Source organism: Cyprinus carpio, chromosome A18 (genome assembly GCF_018340385.1).
Source record: "Cyprinus carpio isolate SPL01 chromosome A18, ASM1834038v1, whole genome shotgun sequence".
In the NCBI taxonomy this organism is placed as follows: Eukaryota; Metazoa; Chordata; class Actinopteri; order Cypriniformes; family Cyprinidae; genus Cyprinus; species Cyprinus carpio.
The window spans coordinates 10003727-10019964 of NC_056589.1; the positions used below are offsets into that span (position 1 = coordinate 10003727).

At 36.6% G+C, this 16238-nt stretch overlaps 1 protein-coding gene across 1 annotated transcript in view; it reads left to right on the plus strand.

Moving 5' to 3' along the window:
- The window catches only part of LOC109053256 (synaptotagmin-9-like), a 69402-nt gene that overhangs the window by 22076 nt on the left and 31088 nt on the right, over positions 1–16238 (plus strand). The window lies entirely within an intron of this gene.

Below are 16238 nucleotides of genomic sequence, written 5' to 3' on the forward strand. Positions count from 1 at the left end.
TGGTATTTATATGAAATTGTGAAATTATAGACATTGGGATCAGAAAAGAGCACATTTTTAACTCTGTGTGTGTATATGTATGTAATGTATTGCAGAACAAATCAATGATTCGTTATTACTCGACTCCTACGTAACGTCAATTAAAAAGCGTAATTCGAGTCGAAGAAAAGATCAAATAAAACCAAATTACTGTTGGTGGCGGTATGTGCTCATGGCTCCAGTCAGCCATTAGATCGAAGAAGAAGAAGAACGACAGCTCAAACCAACGTAGTTTGAACGATGGATCTGCGACACAGGTACGATGGTTTCGGGAAACAGTCGTGACTAGCTAGTTCGTTTCCATAACGATGCATCGTACTATGGTGGTTAATCTGCGAGTTACGTAGTTGTACGCACCCCTGATAAGGGGCAGACATGTCTTGGAAGATGTCTCCAGTCTGCTGAGTTTTGCTTGTAACTGGAAGACTACCGGCAGGAGCCACCCCATGTGCATGTTGGTCTCAGACTGAAGGATGTTCAAAGCCTTTACCACAGGTTTCATCACAGTGCAATACTCAGTCAGAAAAACAATTTCAGCTGGACTCAACCTGGGGTGCGTTTCCCAAAAGCATCGTTAGCCAACTATGGTCGCAATTTCCATCGTTACCAACATAGTTCAACGATTCGGTGTTTCCCGAAACCATAGTTCAAACGAACTTTTGCAAACTGCATCGCAAACTTGTGTCATTGGAACGACAGCTCTTCACCTGTGGTTAGAGGCATAGTTCGTCGTTAGTTTGCTGTGTCGACGTCATTGAATAGAACACACCCCATGTGCGGCGCAATCAGAGTTATCGACCCTATGCCCTATTACTTTTGAAGATTTCACTATCCACTTTGAGTGATTTGGAAGAAAGTTGGTGCGTAGATCTTAATTCACCTTTAAATATTTTTTTTAATCAAAAATTCAGTTTGAAACTATATAGCAGCATTGTCCTCGCAATTATTCTCCCTTCGAAGTGCCCTCTGAAAGCATTAATCATGCCGATTGGAACGCAGCCTTCATTTCGTTTGTGGGAAGAAAAGGTGAGTTTGTCAAGTGATTATTTTAAAACATACATAAACTCATATTTCTCATATAACAATATTGGTAAAACAGTATGTTAGAAGTTTTCACTTATATGAAATGATAACACTCAAATCACAGTATTTTAAATGAATGTACCCAAATAAAGTAACAAAAATGTACCTATAAATTAGTGATTTTGTTGTTTTTACAGAATTAGAATATAGAATATTCTCTACAAATGAGTATGTGTGTGTGTGTGTGTATATATATATATACATATATATATATATATATATATATATATATATATATATAAATACACACACACACACACACACACTGTACATACACACTGTACATACACACACATACCTAGTATATACACTGTTTGCAAAATTATTATTATTATTTTTTTAAGTGTTTATTTAAGTCTGTGGGGCAGGGGGCATATTGGCAAATAAACTTAAATAAATATTTAACAGATGTTATGTCAGATTAAACAAATGGTTTACACTGGAATGGTGGCTGGATGCTGCACAGGTGACAGGAGGTATGTGCAAAGAAGATATCCTCTGTCTCCCAGCAGCCAGCTATCACCAAAGCCATGCACCCTCTTCAGCCACCTGGCAAACTGCAGAAGTGGCCCACATAGGAGTGATGTGGAAGGGCCAGGCTGGAGGAGGCCCGATGTGGAAGGGGCCACACTGTGGCTCACACACTATTTGAACATTATTCCTGCAAAGGTACAAGGGCTCATTTACCACAGGGTTTGACACTGGGATAAGGGTGCTATCAGTGATGCCAATAACTCTTGGAGATGTTGTCAATACTTTTGATTGGCCAGCTGTATTTTTTCAGGAGTTTGGGTGGAAATCAGGATGTTCTTCATAAGCTGTAACAGCAAAGGTGTTACTGCTGTCACAGTTTTGCTGACTGAAGATTTGCTGAGCCCCAGGCCATCACCCACCACCTCCATAAAATTTCCAACAGCATAATAATGCAGTGTTGCTAACAACTGAACCCCAAGGCATTGTTTCTTCTTATCGCCCTCTGAAAATGTGAAGCCTGATGTTAGAGGCCCAGGCAGGACGGGGCCTGATGTTGAAGGTCTGAACTTTGAAGGCAAAGGCCTGGTTGATGAACATGTATCTATGTATCTATACCTCCAAGGATCCTTCCAATGCAACAGGCCCCAGGATGGCCAAAACTTTCTTTTCCTCTGTAGGGAGAGGAGGAACTGAATTGATACCCCCATCAGTCTTGTTTGCTTCCCTCTTACATGCCACAGCCCTCCGTTTTGTCACTCTTGCGAAGTCCCTCCACTTATTCCTGACGTCTTCTGGGCTTTGTTCATATCCATAGCCAGCATTTATTTTTGAATGATTTCTGCCCAGATTTTATTTTTGTCAGCATTTGTAATGCTGTTTTTCAGCTTTGAAAATAGCTGGACTTTATTATTTTCCACCTCCTTCCCTTTTTAGTTTAAGTCTCCTCGTGGTTCGAGTGTCGTGTTTCTCTATTGGGCGGACATTTCGGCCACCTGTGCAAAAACATTGTTTATACCAGACGTGTACAGCGCGCACACAAAAAAAGTGTGTAACTTTTAACTTTAATGTGCTATTTGTATTTGATTTGACCCGTGACTAAATGATGTACATTTTAGATTACCTGATAAAACTTACTGAATATTATTTCACAAAATTGCAATTTAAAATAAAAGTTTTCTATTTTAATATACTTTAAAATATAATTTATTCCTATGAAGCAAAGCAATTTTCAGCATCATTACTCCAGTCTTCAGTGTCACATGATCCTTCAGAAATCATTCTAATATGCTGATTTATTATCAGTGCTGGAAACGGTTGTGCTGCTTAATATTTTTTGGGGACTTGTGATTTTTATTTGGGATTCTTTGATAAATAAAAAGTTAAAAAGGACAGTGTTTATTCAAAATAGAAATTTTGTGTTACAATATACACTACTAAAAAAGTTTGTGGTCAGTATTTTTTTTTTTTCTTTTTTTAAAGAAATTAATACTTTTATTCAGTAAGAATGTGTTAAATGGATAAAAAGTGATAATAAAGACATATTTTTAGAAAAGAGTTCTTTTTGAATAAATGCTGTTCTTTTTAACTTTTTATTAATCTAAGAATCAAATAAAAAAGTATCACATGTTCCAAAAATAAAAATAAAAATAAAAAATAAGTAAAAATATTAAGCATTACAACAGATTCAACACTGATAGTAAATCGGCATATTAGAATGATTTCTGAAGGATAATATGACACTGAAGGCTGATGATGCTGAAAATTCAGCTTTGCTCCTCGGGAATAAATTAAATTTTAAAGTATATTAAAACAGGTAACCAATATTAGAAATTGCAATAATGTTTCACAATATTACTTTTTTTTTCTTCTGTATTTTCGATAAAATAAATACATCCTTGATGAGCAGAGACTCCATTAAAAAACAAGGTCAATTATTTATTAGGTTAATAATATAGGCATAACATAATATAATATCAAAACAAACTGAAGCATTTAAACTGATAGAATAGAATAGAATAGAATAGAATAGAATAGAATAGAAACTGAAGCAAGCAGTTAAACTGATAGAATAGAATACAATAGAATAGAAACTGAAGCATTTAAACTGATAGAATAGAAACTGAAGCATTTAAACTGATAGAATAGAATACAATAGAATAGAAACTGAAGCATTTAAACTGATAGAATAGAATAGAAACTGAAGCATTTAAACTGAGATCTGTAAGTTAAATATTTTTTTAAAAAAACCTGACGGTCAATTATTCTATAGCTATGTAAACTACACCTGTGTGTGACTGTAAATGTCTCTGAGTTTTGTTACAGTTCTGTGCCCATCATCCGCTATTTCCAGCACTTAATCAAGCCGCTCTTCTTTAATACATGATGACGTTTTATTTCACGTCATTGCGTTTGCGTCGGCGCACGATTTGAGCTATTTCGTATGCAACCATTAAAATATTCGGTTTTTACAGCGACTCATTTGCCGCACATTCCTTTTCTATGAAACTAACCGCATTCACCGGTTCTAACTCTATCGTGATATCAACTCTGTAGCGGTTTTATCCGAGCATTGCAATTCATTCGCTTTTGCAAAGTCAAATGGCTTTGATAATATCACATATATACGCAAAAAAATAAAGTTTTGCAAAGGAAAATAAAGTTTTGCAAACAAAAATTAAAGTATTGAGGAAAATTATTTTGCTTTTTGCAAACAAAAATAAAGAATTGCAAAACATAAATGATACCGCGCGAAAGCAATGATTTTGCAATACATATTTTCCATGGTCATATCTACAATTTTATTTGCAACACTGATTTTATTTTGCGTGTCAGTCTAGTTTGAGCTTGCGCTGCAGTTTTTCCTGTGCGCTTCATTTTTTTCTGCGCGTCTCGCTTTGTGACGCTGTTTTGACGTGGGGGGTGGAGTCAAGGGGCAGGGGCGTGTACAACATGCCTCCCTGGAAGTGACGTCATCGGCCCGAGACGCAGCTCACTGATCCAGGTACTGTCATGATGAGCAGATGCATGCGAGTGGATCGCTTCCTTTTATTCACTAGCATTAAAACATGCATGGTTTCGTTTTATTAACTTTATTGACAAATGTATATGTGTATTAGCAGCGTTTGCTCAAGTTAAAGAAGTTGTTACCATGCACATCTATTGTTTATTTCGCTCGATGTGCAGTCTTTTACTGGTATAAAGTTGGCTTGACGTTGGACGTTCGATATTCGCAAATCTAGGGACCGTCTCTAAAGTTACATGCGAAACTACTATACACTTCTCTAAACCTCAATAGCATGCAAGGAGAATGACTAACAGTCATGAAAACAACTGTTAAATGTTCACCCAGGTGTCAACTATAATGCACACCTTTTATATTTTTTGATAATTATTAAAATAAACTGTAAATCAAATGTAAAATATTGTTACTTTTCATTACCGAATGGGCTCCAATTTAAAATATGCCATAAATTTGAAGCTCAATAGCATTTGAACAGAATGACTCACTTTCATAAAACATACTATAAAGTGTTCATCTAGGTGTCAACTATAATGCACACCATTCATATTTTTCATAATTATTCAAATAAACTGTAAATCATATGTGAAATATTGCTACTTTCATTACCGAATGCCCTTAAATACAAATTTAAAGCTCAATAGCATTTGAACAGAATGACTCACTTTCATAAAACATACTGTAAAGTGTTCATCTTCGTGTCAACTATAATGCACACACCGTTCATATTTTTCATAATTATTCAAATAAACTGTAAATCATATGTAAAATATTGCTATTTTTCATTTGAGCTTTTGAGCTTTAAATTAGTGTTTACGTCCATTTGGTAATGAAAAGTAGCAATATTTTACATATGATTTACAGTTTATTTTAATAATTATCAAAAAAAATAAAAGGTGTGCATTATAGTTGACACCTGGATGAACAGTTAACAGTTGTTTTCATGACTGTTAGTCATTCTCCTTGCATGCTATTGACGTTAGAGAAGTGTATAGTAGTTTCGCATGTAACTTTAGAGACGGTCCCTAGATTTGGCGAATATCGAACGTCCAACGTCAAGCCAACTTTGTATGCCAGTAAAAGACTGCACATCGAGAGAAATAAACAACAGATGTGCAGGGTAACAACTTCTTTAACTTGAGCAAACGCTGCTAATACACATATACATTTGTTAATAAAGTTAATAAAAACCATGCATGTTTTAATGCTAGTGAATAAAAGGAAGCGATCCACTCGCATGCATCTGCTCATCATGACAGTACCTGGATCAGTGAGCTGCGTCTCGGGCCGATGACGTCATTTCCAGGGAGGCATGTTGTACACGCCCCTGCCCCTTGACTCCACCCCCACGTCAAAACAGCGCCACAAAGCGAGACGCGCAGAAAAATGAAAGCGCACAGGAAAAACTGCAGCGCAAGCTCAAACTAGACTGACGCGCAAAATAAAATCAGTGTTGCAAATAAAATTGTAGATATGACCATGGAAAATATGTATTGCAAAATCATTGCTTTCGCGTCGGTATCATTTATGTTTTGCAATTCTTTATTTTTGTTTGCAAAAAGCAAAATTATTTTCCTAAATACTTTAATTTTTGTTTTGCAAAACTTTATTTTCTTTTGCAAAACTTTATTTTTTTGCGTATATATGTGATATTATATTGACTCCATACAAATGGCTTTCCCAACTCATTTATGCGTGTGCGCGGCACATTATTTCTTCTGCGCGGCTGCGGTGGAAGAAAGTGCGCGGCCGCCCGCGCGCGCAGCTTAGAGGGAACATTGCCTCCTCCAAAATAACTGCAATTTCATGCTTTGAAAATTGGGGTTTTCGTGTCATTTTCATTAACACATGGCTGAATGGCAAGGAGACTTTAATAGGAAAAATTGAGCAAAATAAGCAACAGGTGTCCACAACACTACATCACAGTTTTTTAAAACCCCCTTTTTTTCAACTGTGCTTATGTAGGCCTATCAATATTAAATAAGAAATGGTATTTGTATGAAATTGTGAAATTATAGACATTGGGGTCAGAAAAGAGCACATTTTTAACTCTGTGTGTGTATATGTATATAATGTATTTCTGAACAAATGAATGATGTGTTATTTCTTGAGTCCTACGAAAGCTTAGGAATTTGAGTCGAAGAAAATAGAAAATAAAAACAACTTACTGTAGGTGGCGGTGTGTGCTCATGGCTCCAGTCAGCCATTAGATCAAAGAAGAAGAAGACCGACAGCTCAAACCAACGTAGTTTGAACGAAGGATCTGCGACACAGGTACCATGGTTTTGGGAAACAGTCGTGACTAGCTAGTTCGTTTCCATAACGATGCATCGAACTATGGTGGTTAATCTTCGAGTTATGTAGTTGTACGGGAAACGAACCCCTGTATGACATAAAATACATGCAACTGTTAACAAATTTCCTGCAGGAATAGGTATGGAATTTGTAGCCAAGTATGGAAATGCATTTTGACAATTTTCCACAAGTATGAAAAAAGTAAGAAAAATAGCAATTTCAGGCACTGATTTTCATTTTTGTCATTTCATACTTTTATATTACATAAAAAAACCCTCACATCTTCACTTTGAATTCTTCACAGACATTTCTGATAGCATCCTCACCCTTCTCTTGTATGTTACTTATGATTCTCTCCACAGCCATGTATGTAGAGTTCCATCTAGTCTGATTTGGCCAGATGAGCTGGAGCTTGCATTTATCTCTGGCCAAATGACCGACCAGACTTGTTCCACATTGCTTGTAATTTCCCAAAGGCTGCACGTGATAGCCGTTTGTATGCATCATTGTTCTTTTCTGCCATGGCAGCATCTGTTGTGGCAACTAAATTTAATAGGTGGCATGCACACCTTTGATGTGGAGGAAGCTGGTACTCAAGACCCCTGTCTTGTTCCAGGATGCTCAATGTGTCCAGGTAGTCAGCTTTGGGCTCTTCTGAAGAGTCTTGATCTGATTCTGATTCTGCTTCCTCAGTGTGGCTTTGCTGACCAAACACACTGAATGCTTTGATGAAGTTTGAGCCACTGTCTTATTCTATAGTGACAATGAATGTATTCTGCTTCCTCAGTGTGGCTTTGCTGACCAAACACACTGAATGCTTTGATGAACAAGCAAGTCAGCAGATCTCTGCTCGAAGGTTTCCTCTTCTATCCAATTTCTTGACCCCTATATGAATTTGCTGGTGTGCTGTCAGCAATCAGTAGTGGTGGCAACATAGCGGACTTTACTGAGGTGAAGTCTTCTTCCCCTGATTGGCACTCTATCTACTTGTCCACAAAGTGTTGGAAATCACCTTGCTAGTGTAAGTAAAATTTCTTTAAAAGCAGGTACAAGCAATAGGATGAAACCATCACAAATGAAGTTAATCATGAGCTTGTCAACCTTTGCCTGTGCCTCACATTTGTTTGCACCCAGCTACCATTCACCCCTTATGCTTGGTTGGATTTCTGGTGGTTCCAGGGTTCTTCGTGTTGCCACAAAGTCACTGAAGGCTTTCAGCTTTGATGGATGTTTTCTCCACCATATATATATATATACGCTATACCAATATAGTATATATATAGCCGGATAGATTTGTCATTTAAATCAATGTCATGTTCATTAAGCACATTGAATTTGAAATATTTACATTAATCATGAGTCTTTCATTTTGTCGAGAATTGATTAGTTCGTCTCATGAGTCTTTCGGGTAGCTGACGATATGAACATGCCTATGAAAAATTGTGACTATATTAACATGTCTATACTAAATCCAGTTTCATATTCATATTTAAAGGGATAGATTAGTCATTTTGAGGTGGGCCTATATGAAGTATTTATGCCTAGCCAGTGTATAACATGCAGCAGACAGTCCTCAGCACTCTCCTTGTTTGAAAGAGTATAGAGATACACTGAGCATGTGGACAACAACAACAAAAAAAAACATTATATCTTCCTAAACTAAGTCTTTTTGCTGTGTTGCTGTCCCTGTGCTCACCACAGTAGCTCTCTGTCTATGTCCCTGCACTTCAGAACAACTGAACTATCACGTTAACATTCACACAGTTCATTTTGATGTAACTGTATGACCTCTTATACCTACTTACATTTAAACTGGTGTTAATTTTAATGGGATATCATTAGCATTATAAACTAGGTAGAAAAATAAGTCATATTCTGGCTACAGATAAAACAAACTAAGACACTTCTTAACAAAAGTGTGTGACTGGTTATACTGTAATGCCCAATTTTACTGCAACATCAGCAGAACTACTCTAAAATATAACTCTTTTCCATATAACTCTAAAATATAACTCATTTCATATGACACTTAAATCGTGACACTGGTAACAGTGCAATGTTATCTTAATTGTGCATTTAACAATTTTGCCCTGAGTCCCCACGTTAATTCCAACCCTGGTGCTGCTAACCAGCATTAGCAATGTCACACACTGATGCAACGCAACAGTACAACACTTATGTAAACTAGATATATAAGTATTATTAACTTAAATCAACATGCTTGCGCAGGTTTGACTTCGAGTTTTTGTAAGCTGCATGTTCAGTCTTTTTGGGCAAACACAGCTTACACTGCATAATAAAGCTGTTGCCTTTCTTGCACTTAAAATCAAACTTACTCACTTATATATGGCCAGTGGTTTGTTTCAGAAGAATTCGACCGCATTTTGCTATCACCTTGGTCTACATCATTTGTGTCTTCTTGTCCGTCTCCATCTTTCTTTCTTGTAAGGTAGCGCGTTTTGTTCTCCCGCTCATCAATCAATCAGTGCAGTAAGCTTCCTGGCCGCAATTATTCCCCCCATAACATTATTTTTGTTTAACTTAATTTAATTTATTTTTTTTACTCAGTAACGGATATGATTTAAAATGTAGCGAAGTACAATACTTAAAGCAAAACATACTTAAGTAAAAGTAAAATTACAGATTTTAAAAACGACTTAAAAAAGTAGAAGTACACAAAAAAACTACTCGATTACAGTAACGCGAGTAAATGTAATTTGTTACTTTCCACCTCTGGGGTTTACTACATTTCTCCTCCCAATTCATAAATCAACATGTTATCTTAATGGTCACATGGTCAGAATATTCCCGCTCTTGAAGTGTATAATTTAGACAATAGTTTCTATAACAAGAGTCTTGAGACATTTTACAAAGAATTGATTGATAGAAATGTTTCAAGTAGGACTTTTCAAACACATGCATACCAAACTCAAATATAAATCTATAAACCATTCAATAGTTATTCAAAATGACATATACAATGAGTGATTAGAACATGAAAGTCAAATATTTGGGTTACATACATGATATGGAGTTATGCAATGGAATGATATTTGTCCATAAGTCCTTTTAGCATAATTTTAGGATGATTCATTTATACAGTATGTAAAGGCATTCTATGTGCTATTCAGAGAGTGGTGAAGGAATTCAGTTCTGTGAGGAAGAGGTCAACAAGGTCTTAGGAGTCTGGGTCTGATCTCTGTCCTTGGTGAGGGGAAAACCACCAGGGAAGTCTTAACTAATGATTTTCCTCATGGTTTTAATTGTGATGGTCATGATGTGTTGTCTTTTTGACCATTAATCTTGGTTACCCACCTAAATTTGACAATCTTCTTCCTTAAGATTCTTTGTTTAAGCTGTGAAAGAGTTGATTGATTAGGTTTCTCCAGACATGTTGGCGCTAGGATTTTTGACAGATTTATGTCCCTCCATCTTGGGGGCCCACTCTGGAATTCTCCTCACATAGTAACTGTCTGATTCACCATGATAGCCTACGCTGGTTACCCTAACTGCTGTAGCATAACAAACCTTTAAGGGATTTGAATGATAGAAATGTGTTATGTGTATGCCTTGATAAAGAGATCTGTCTTTAATCTGGGTTTAAATTTTTAGTGTGTTTGCCCTGCCAGTTGGAGCTCTTAATTGTCTGCTTGACCTCCATTTCAGCAGCATTAGCAGTGATGGTTTTTCCAAATTGCATTGTTGAAATAAAAGATTATGTGTATAAAATTATTTTGTAAGGCAATTAAGCATTACAGGTTTTTTTTTTCTTTCTTTTTCTTTTTTTCCTTTTCTTTTTCTTTTTTTTTTTAATTGCTAGGGCCAGACCCAGAATCAGCACATAAATACCAAAAAAACTTTTGGTGTCAGATTACAAACAGTGTGTTCAGTATAAGCTTTAACATAAGATTATGAACCCCACTGTAGTAAAATACATTAAGTACTATGATTTTAATCACATTATAAGCACTTTTATAGTGTAATGCAACAACAGCGTGCTCAGTGTAGTTATGTATGTAGTTTGATTCATAAAGAAAAAAATGACTCATTTGAAAGGTTGAGTGAATCAAATCAAACTCAGTCATCAAATTTCCTTTGGATCCTTCTGGCCCAAATCAACAGCTAAAATGTGGCCCAGATTATTACGTGTATGCATGTGTAGAACTGGAATGCATCTTTTTAGTCAGAACTGAACCAAAACAGTGCCATAACCCAACATGAAGTGAGCCAAATAATAAAAACAGATGTGGCCAATATACAGTATGAACCAAAAACCATTATTTAACCATATTTATACCACACCTATTATTTATTTTTTATTTAATTTTTGAAAATAAACTTTACACAGTAAATCTTAAATATATCTCAAACACAAAAATTAAGTCACAGTCATTTTTTTTTTAACAGAACTTTAATAACTGAAGTACAATACAGAAGATAACAGAATTGTGCTATTATGTAAATGGAAAATGAGTGAATAAGTGTACAATAATTGATAGTTTTCTTGCCAGTCTTTCTTACAGTCTTTCAGGAAAAAGGAGAGAAAAACATCAGTATATCATGATTAGTATCATACATTAGATAGTTCTTGCATGTTAAGATAAGTGCACATTATTAATGTGTGAAAATCAGCACTGCACACATTCTCTTTTTCTACCACCAAAGACATGAGTGCTGCTGTGTATCCATTTTTAAATAAAGAAAACATTAGGTACTCTAATAACACACTATTTTTAAACATAATACTTAATAATATACATAATAATGAAAACATAAGGGGTATAACAGTACACAAAAATGATGGTTCAGTAGCTTGTTTTTGAAGTCACATTTTAATAAGTTTTCGGTACAGCAAGAAAATGAAACATAAAATGGCTTCTTTTTTAATTAAACAGTGGTTTACTAAACAAATTGTGGCTCTGTCTTTATATAAATTCAAAAATTACAATTTTCTTAAAGATACAAATCTTTAAAAAATGATTTTATCTATCTCAGCTAATGTTATAAAATAGGGAGTCCTATACACTCTTAAAAATAAAGGTGCTTCACGATGCCATAGAAGAACCTTTTTATCTATATGGTTCCATAAAGAACCTTTAACATCTGAAGAACCTTTCTATCTCACAAAAGGTTCTTTGTGGCGAAAGAAGGTTCTTCAGATTATAATAAGGTAAGAAAGAGATGGTTCTTTAAAGAACTTTTGACTTAATGGTTCTTTGTGGAACCAAAAATGGTTCTTCTATGGCATCGCTGTGAAGAACCTTTCGAAGCACCTTTGTTTTTAAGAGTGTAGAGAATGAGGAGTTATGTTACAATGTTTTCACTCCGCATTGCATTTTAGGAAGGTGACGTCATATGAGCAGGATACACTATCTGTTGCCATGGTTACTCCTCAGTGAGGCAGAGAGAAAGAGCAACAGAGAGAGAGAGCAGCTTGATATTTGTTTGCATTTTTGCAATACACAGTTTCTTGGGAAGAAATGGGGAAGGAGAAAGCAAAAGGAAAGGAGTTCTATTAGGAGAGACTAAATAACACGCCAAGAAGTGTAATTTAAAAAAATTGCTTGACATCAGCAACTTCGACCCGTATGACCTGCCAGCTGGATGAAAGACCCAGAATCACTACAACCTCTTTTATGGATTAAGATAGTGATATTGAAAGTTCATATTTTAGACTCATCTGTTTTATTGCACATACTGTAGTGCGCTTTATTTGTAAGGTGTCTACAGAATATTGTCATTTAATTTCAGTGTCTCGGTGCATTAAGAGTTTTCTTTATAAGAGAGGAAAATGCTTAAAGTGTGAATAAACATGTTGTGTTCACATTTTGGGCTTATGTGCGTATCTGCACATAGTATGCTTTATAGTTTTGTCTGTATCACTGTCTTGGGCTACATTAAGCATTTTAGAATCTCCCTGTTCAAATTCTGCTAATTCACAAGCCGAGTGAGAGTCATACTCGCAAAGGTAATATTAATTATGAAACCGATTTCATGGTCCCTTTAACACATTCTGTTGACTATAGGTAATGTTGCACCTACATGTCTGCTAACTCTCATTAGAGTGTTAGTAGATTATTAGTAGACTGGTAGAGTTAAGGTTAGAATAAGTTGTAACGTACTAGCAAAGTTAATACACATATAGTCAGTAGAATGTCTATTGGGAGACCATCACAATAGCAGATATTAAGCATAACATATGTAGGAGCAACGTTATTTATTGTCAGCAGAATGTTCAAAATGGACCATCAAAATAAAGTGTTACCATTAAACCAAACAAAATCAAAAGTTTCAAAAACACCCAGCAATGTGAATCTTTTATTGAGTGATAGGCAGTGGGTTTAATCAGTGACTATTAATAAATTTACCATCCGGCATCTTCTTGTCATCTCCACGACCTGTTTCCTTTGGGGTTTTACACATAGAAAAGGCGAAAAAACATATTGTATTGTCCAGTTTTCTCTCAGAAAGATGACCTAAGTTAAAGGGATAGTTCACCCAAAAATTAAAATTATGTCATTTTTGTTTTTGTGGGTGATTTTAAAATATTCAAGCTGAGCCCCCGGCGTGAGTTCTTTTTCAGGCGACCGTTATTTAGAGTGTGTCGCCTTACTGTTTCCATGGCGACGCGTCATGCTTGTCATGTGACACACCAAAGCCAAAATAGATCTGTATGACACATGGATCGCTTTTATTTCGTTTTTCCTGTTTTATTCAAAACATTCACAAACATGCTCACTATATTATGGGTATATCTGATATTCCGATTCTAAAATATATGCAAGTAAATATATTTGGTAGTTTAAACACTTTTATATCGACCGTGTTAGTTAATCTATACCGGGTGATGGGCGCCGCCATGTTAGTTCGCGCTGAATCCGAGCTGTGGGATTTACAACACGCAAATTCATCCTTTCTAATATGAAATGTTGTCCCGAAAACACATTAAAGTAGGTCTCCGGTAAACTCGGAGAAGGGCAGAGTAAACTTTATAGTTACCTACACAATCTGTATATGATATCAATACTCTCTAACCATTAGGCCACGACTCCCTTGGGTCATTATTGCCGTTTCCATAGACATCAGCGTGTATTTTACAAACTGTAAATGTATTGTTTGCAAGTCTTATGTGTTTTTAAATATCTGAAACCTAAAATAAGCATCATATGGTTGAAAACACTGAATATTGGTGATAATATGTCCAGCGCTCAGCGCATCCGTTCTGGCTCTGAGCCAGCCAAAGCGCGAAAGCGGATTTAAATTTAGCAGTTTGATGCGTGATGCACTGAAAGTTCTAATCACACCGGTGTGATCGTACGCTTCAGGGACCAGCCAAAACTGATCACACCGGTGTGATCGTACGCGCTAAAGGGTTAATGACTCACCCTCATGTCGTTCCAAACCCGTGAGACCTCCGTTCATCTTCGGAACACAGTATAAGATATTTTAGATTTAGTCCGAGAGCTTTCTGTTCCTCCATTGAGAATGTATGTACGGTATACTGTCCATGTCCAGAAAGGTAATAAAAACATTTTCAAAGTAGTCCATGTGACATCAGAGGGTCCGTTAGAATTTTTTGAAGCATCGAAGCGATGAAAATACATTTTGGTCCAAAAATATCAAAAAACTACGACTTTATTCAGCATTGACTTCTCTCCCGGGTCTGTTATGAGCGCGTTCACAACACTGAGGTTTAGTGATATCCGGTTCGCAAACGAATCACTCAATGTAACCGGATCTTCTTGAACCAGTTCACCAAATCGAACTGAATCATTTGAAACGGTTCGCGTCAACAATAAGCATTAATCCACAAATGACTTAAGCTGTTAACTTTTTTAACATGGCTGACACTCCCTCTGAGTTCAAATAAACCAATATCCCGGAGTAATTTATTTACTCAAACAGTACACTGACTGAACTGCTGACCGAGCCAGATAACGAACGAAACATTGACTCGTTCTCGAGTCATGCATATTAAAGTTCATAAGTGCAGCAATTTAGATTAAAAACTGCTCATGTTGCATATATGAGGCATCTTTGTTTGGATCATGATTAAAATGCAGTGGTTGCCTGCCTCTAATTTTAAATGGAAAGAGCACAGACAAAGCCTTATTTTGTTTATATGAAGAGATTTCTTTTATTCGTGTTATAAATTCTTATTTATTTGATTTAGGGCTTGTTTCAAAATTTAAATTTAGTTAGTTTTTTACATTTACATTATATTTAAATTATGTTATTTAGCAGACACTTTTATCCAAAGCGACTTACAAATGAGGATAATAAAACCAAGCAAAACCAACAAAAGAGCAATGATATGCAAGCGCTATATTAGTATATTATTATAGTATTATATTTCAATTTCACAAAGAAACGTAGAGCATTTTGTCCAAACAATAATAAAAGGACACATTTAATTCATAATTTGTCTTCAATCTTATTTTGTAAAAAAATTGTGAATCGAATCAAATTGTGAGTCGTAATCGTTTAGGTTTTTATCCTAGGTTTCTTGAGTTGTGTTATGAGTATTGCGTGTTTGGGGAAAGCTAATTTTTCCTCGATACTGAAGCCTTTTTTCAATAACGCAGTGCAACTGCACTGCCATTGGTTTAATATGTAAACTTTTTTAAACCAATGACAGTGCTGCGTAGCTGCGCGAACCTGTGGCGATGCAGCGCGCCAAAGCCCGCCAAAATGGGTGGGGCGAATGGCTATATAAGCAGGCAAATCGCCAGAGGAAATCAGGTCATACGACTTGAAGCGACGACACTGAAGCCGCAGCCTCGTGGCACGGCATATAACGCAGTACTCGTTCCGTATCTCAGTGAACCGAGGTTACGTTCGTAACCGAGTACGTTCCCTTTCGATACTTCACTCATACTGCATATGGGGAACGAATTCAACCGAGCCGTGCCACGGTAGGGAACGACAAGACTTATCTTGAACACCCTGGGGTCCAGAGGATAAGTGAGAGGGCCGGAGCCGTCGAACCCTTGACGCTACACTGCTAAGAGGGAGTTAGCTCCCTGGAGGTGGTATGATGACGGAGTCTGATAGAGGCCGTCGTATCAAACCGAAAGAACCCGAGCGTGCAAGGTCGGGATGTCCAAGTTATAGAATCTGACAACACCACTAGTCCAGGCCCATGAAGAGGCCATCCCTCTAGTAAAGTGGGCTCTTACTCCTATGGGGCACTCAAGGCCCATAGAGGAGTAACATAGAGCGATAGCTTCAACTATCCAACGTGAGAGGCGTTGCTTTGAGACCGAAGACCCCTTGGTGCGGCCACCAAAACAGACAAAAAGCTGGTCAGATTGCCTGAACGGCTGTG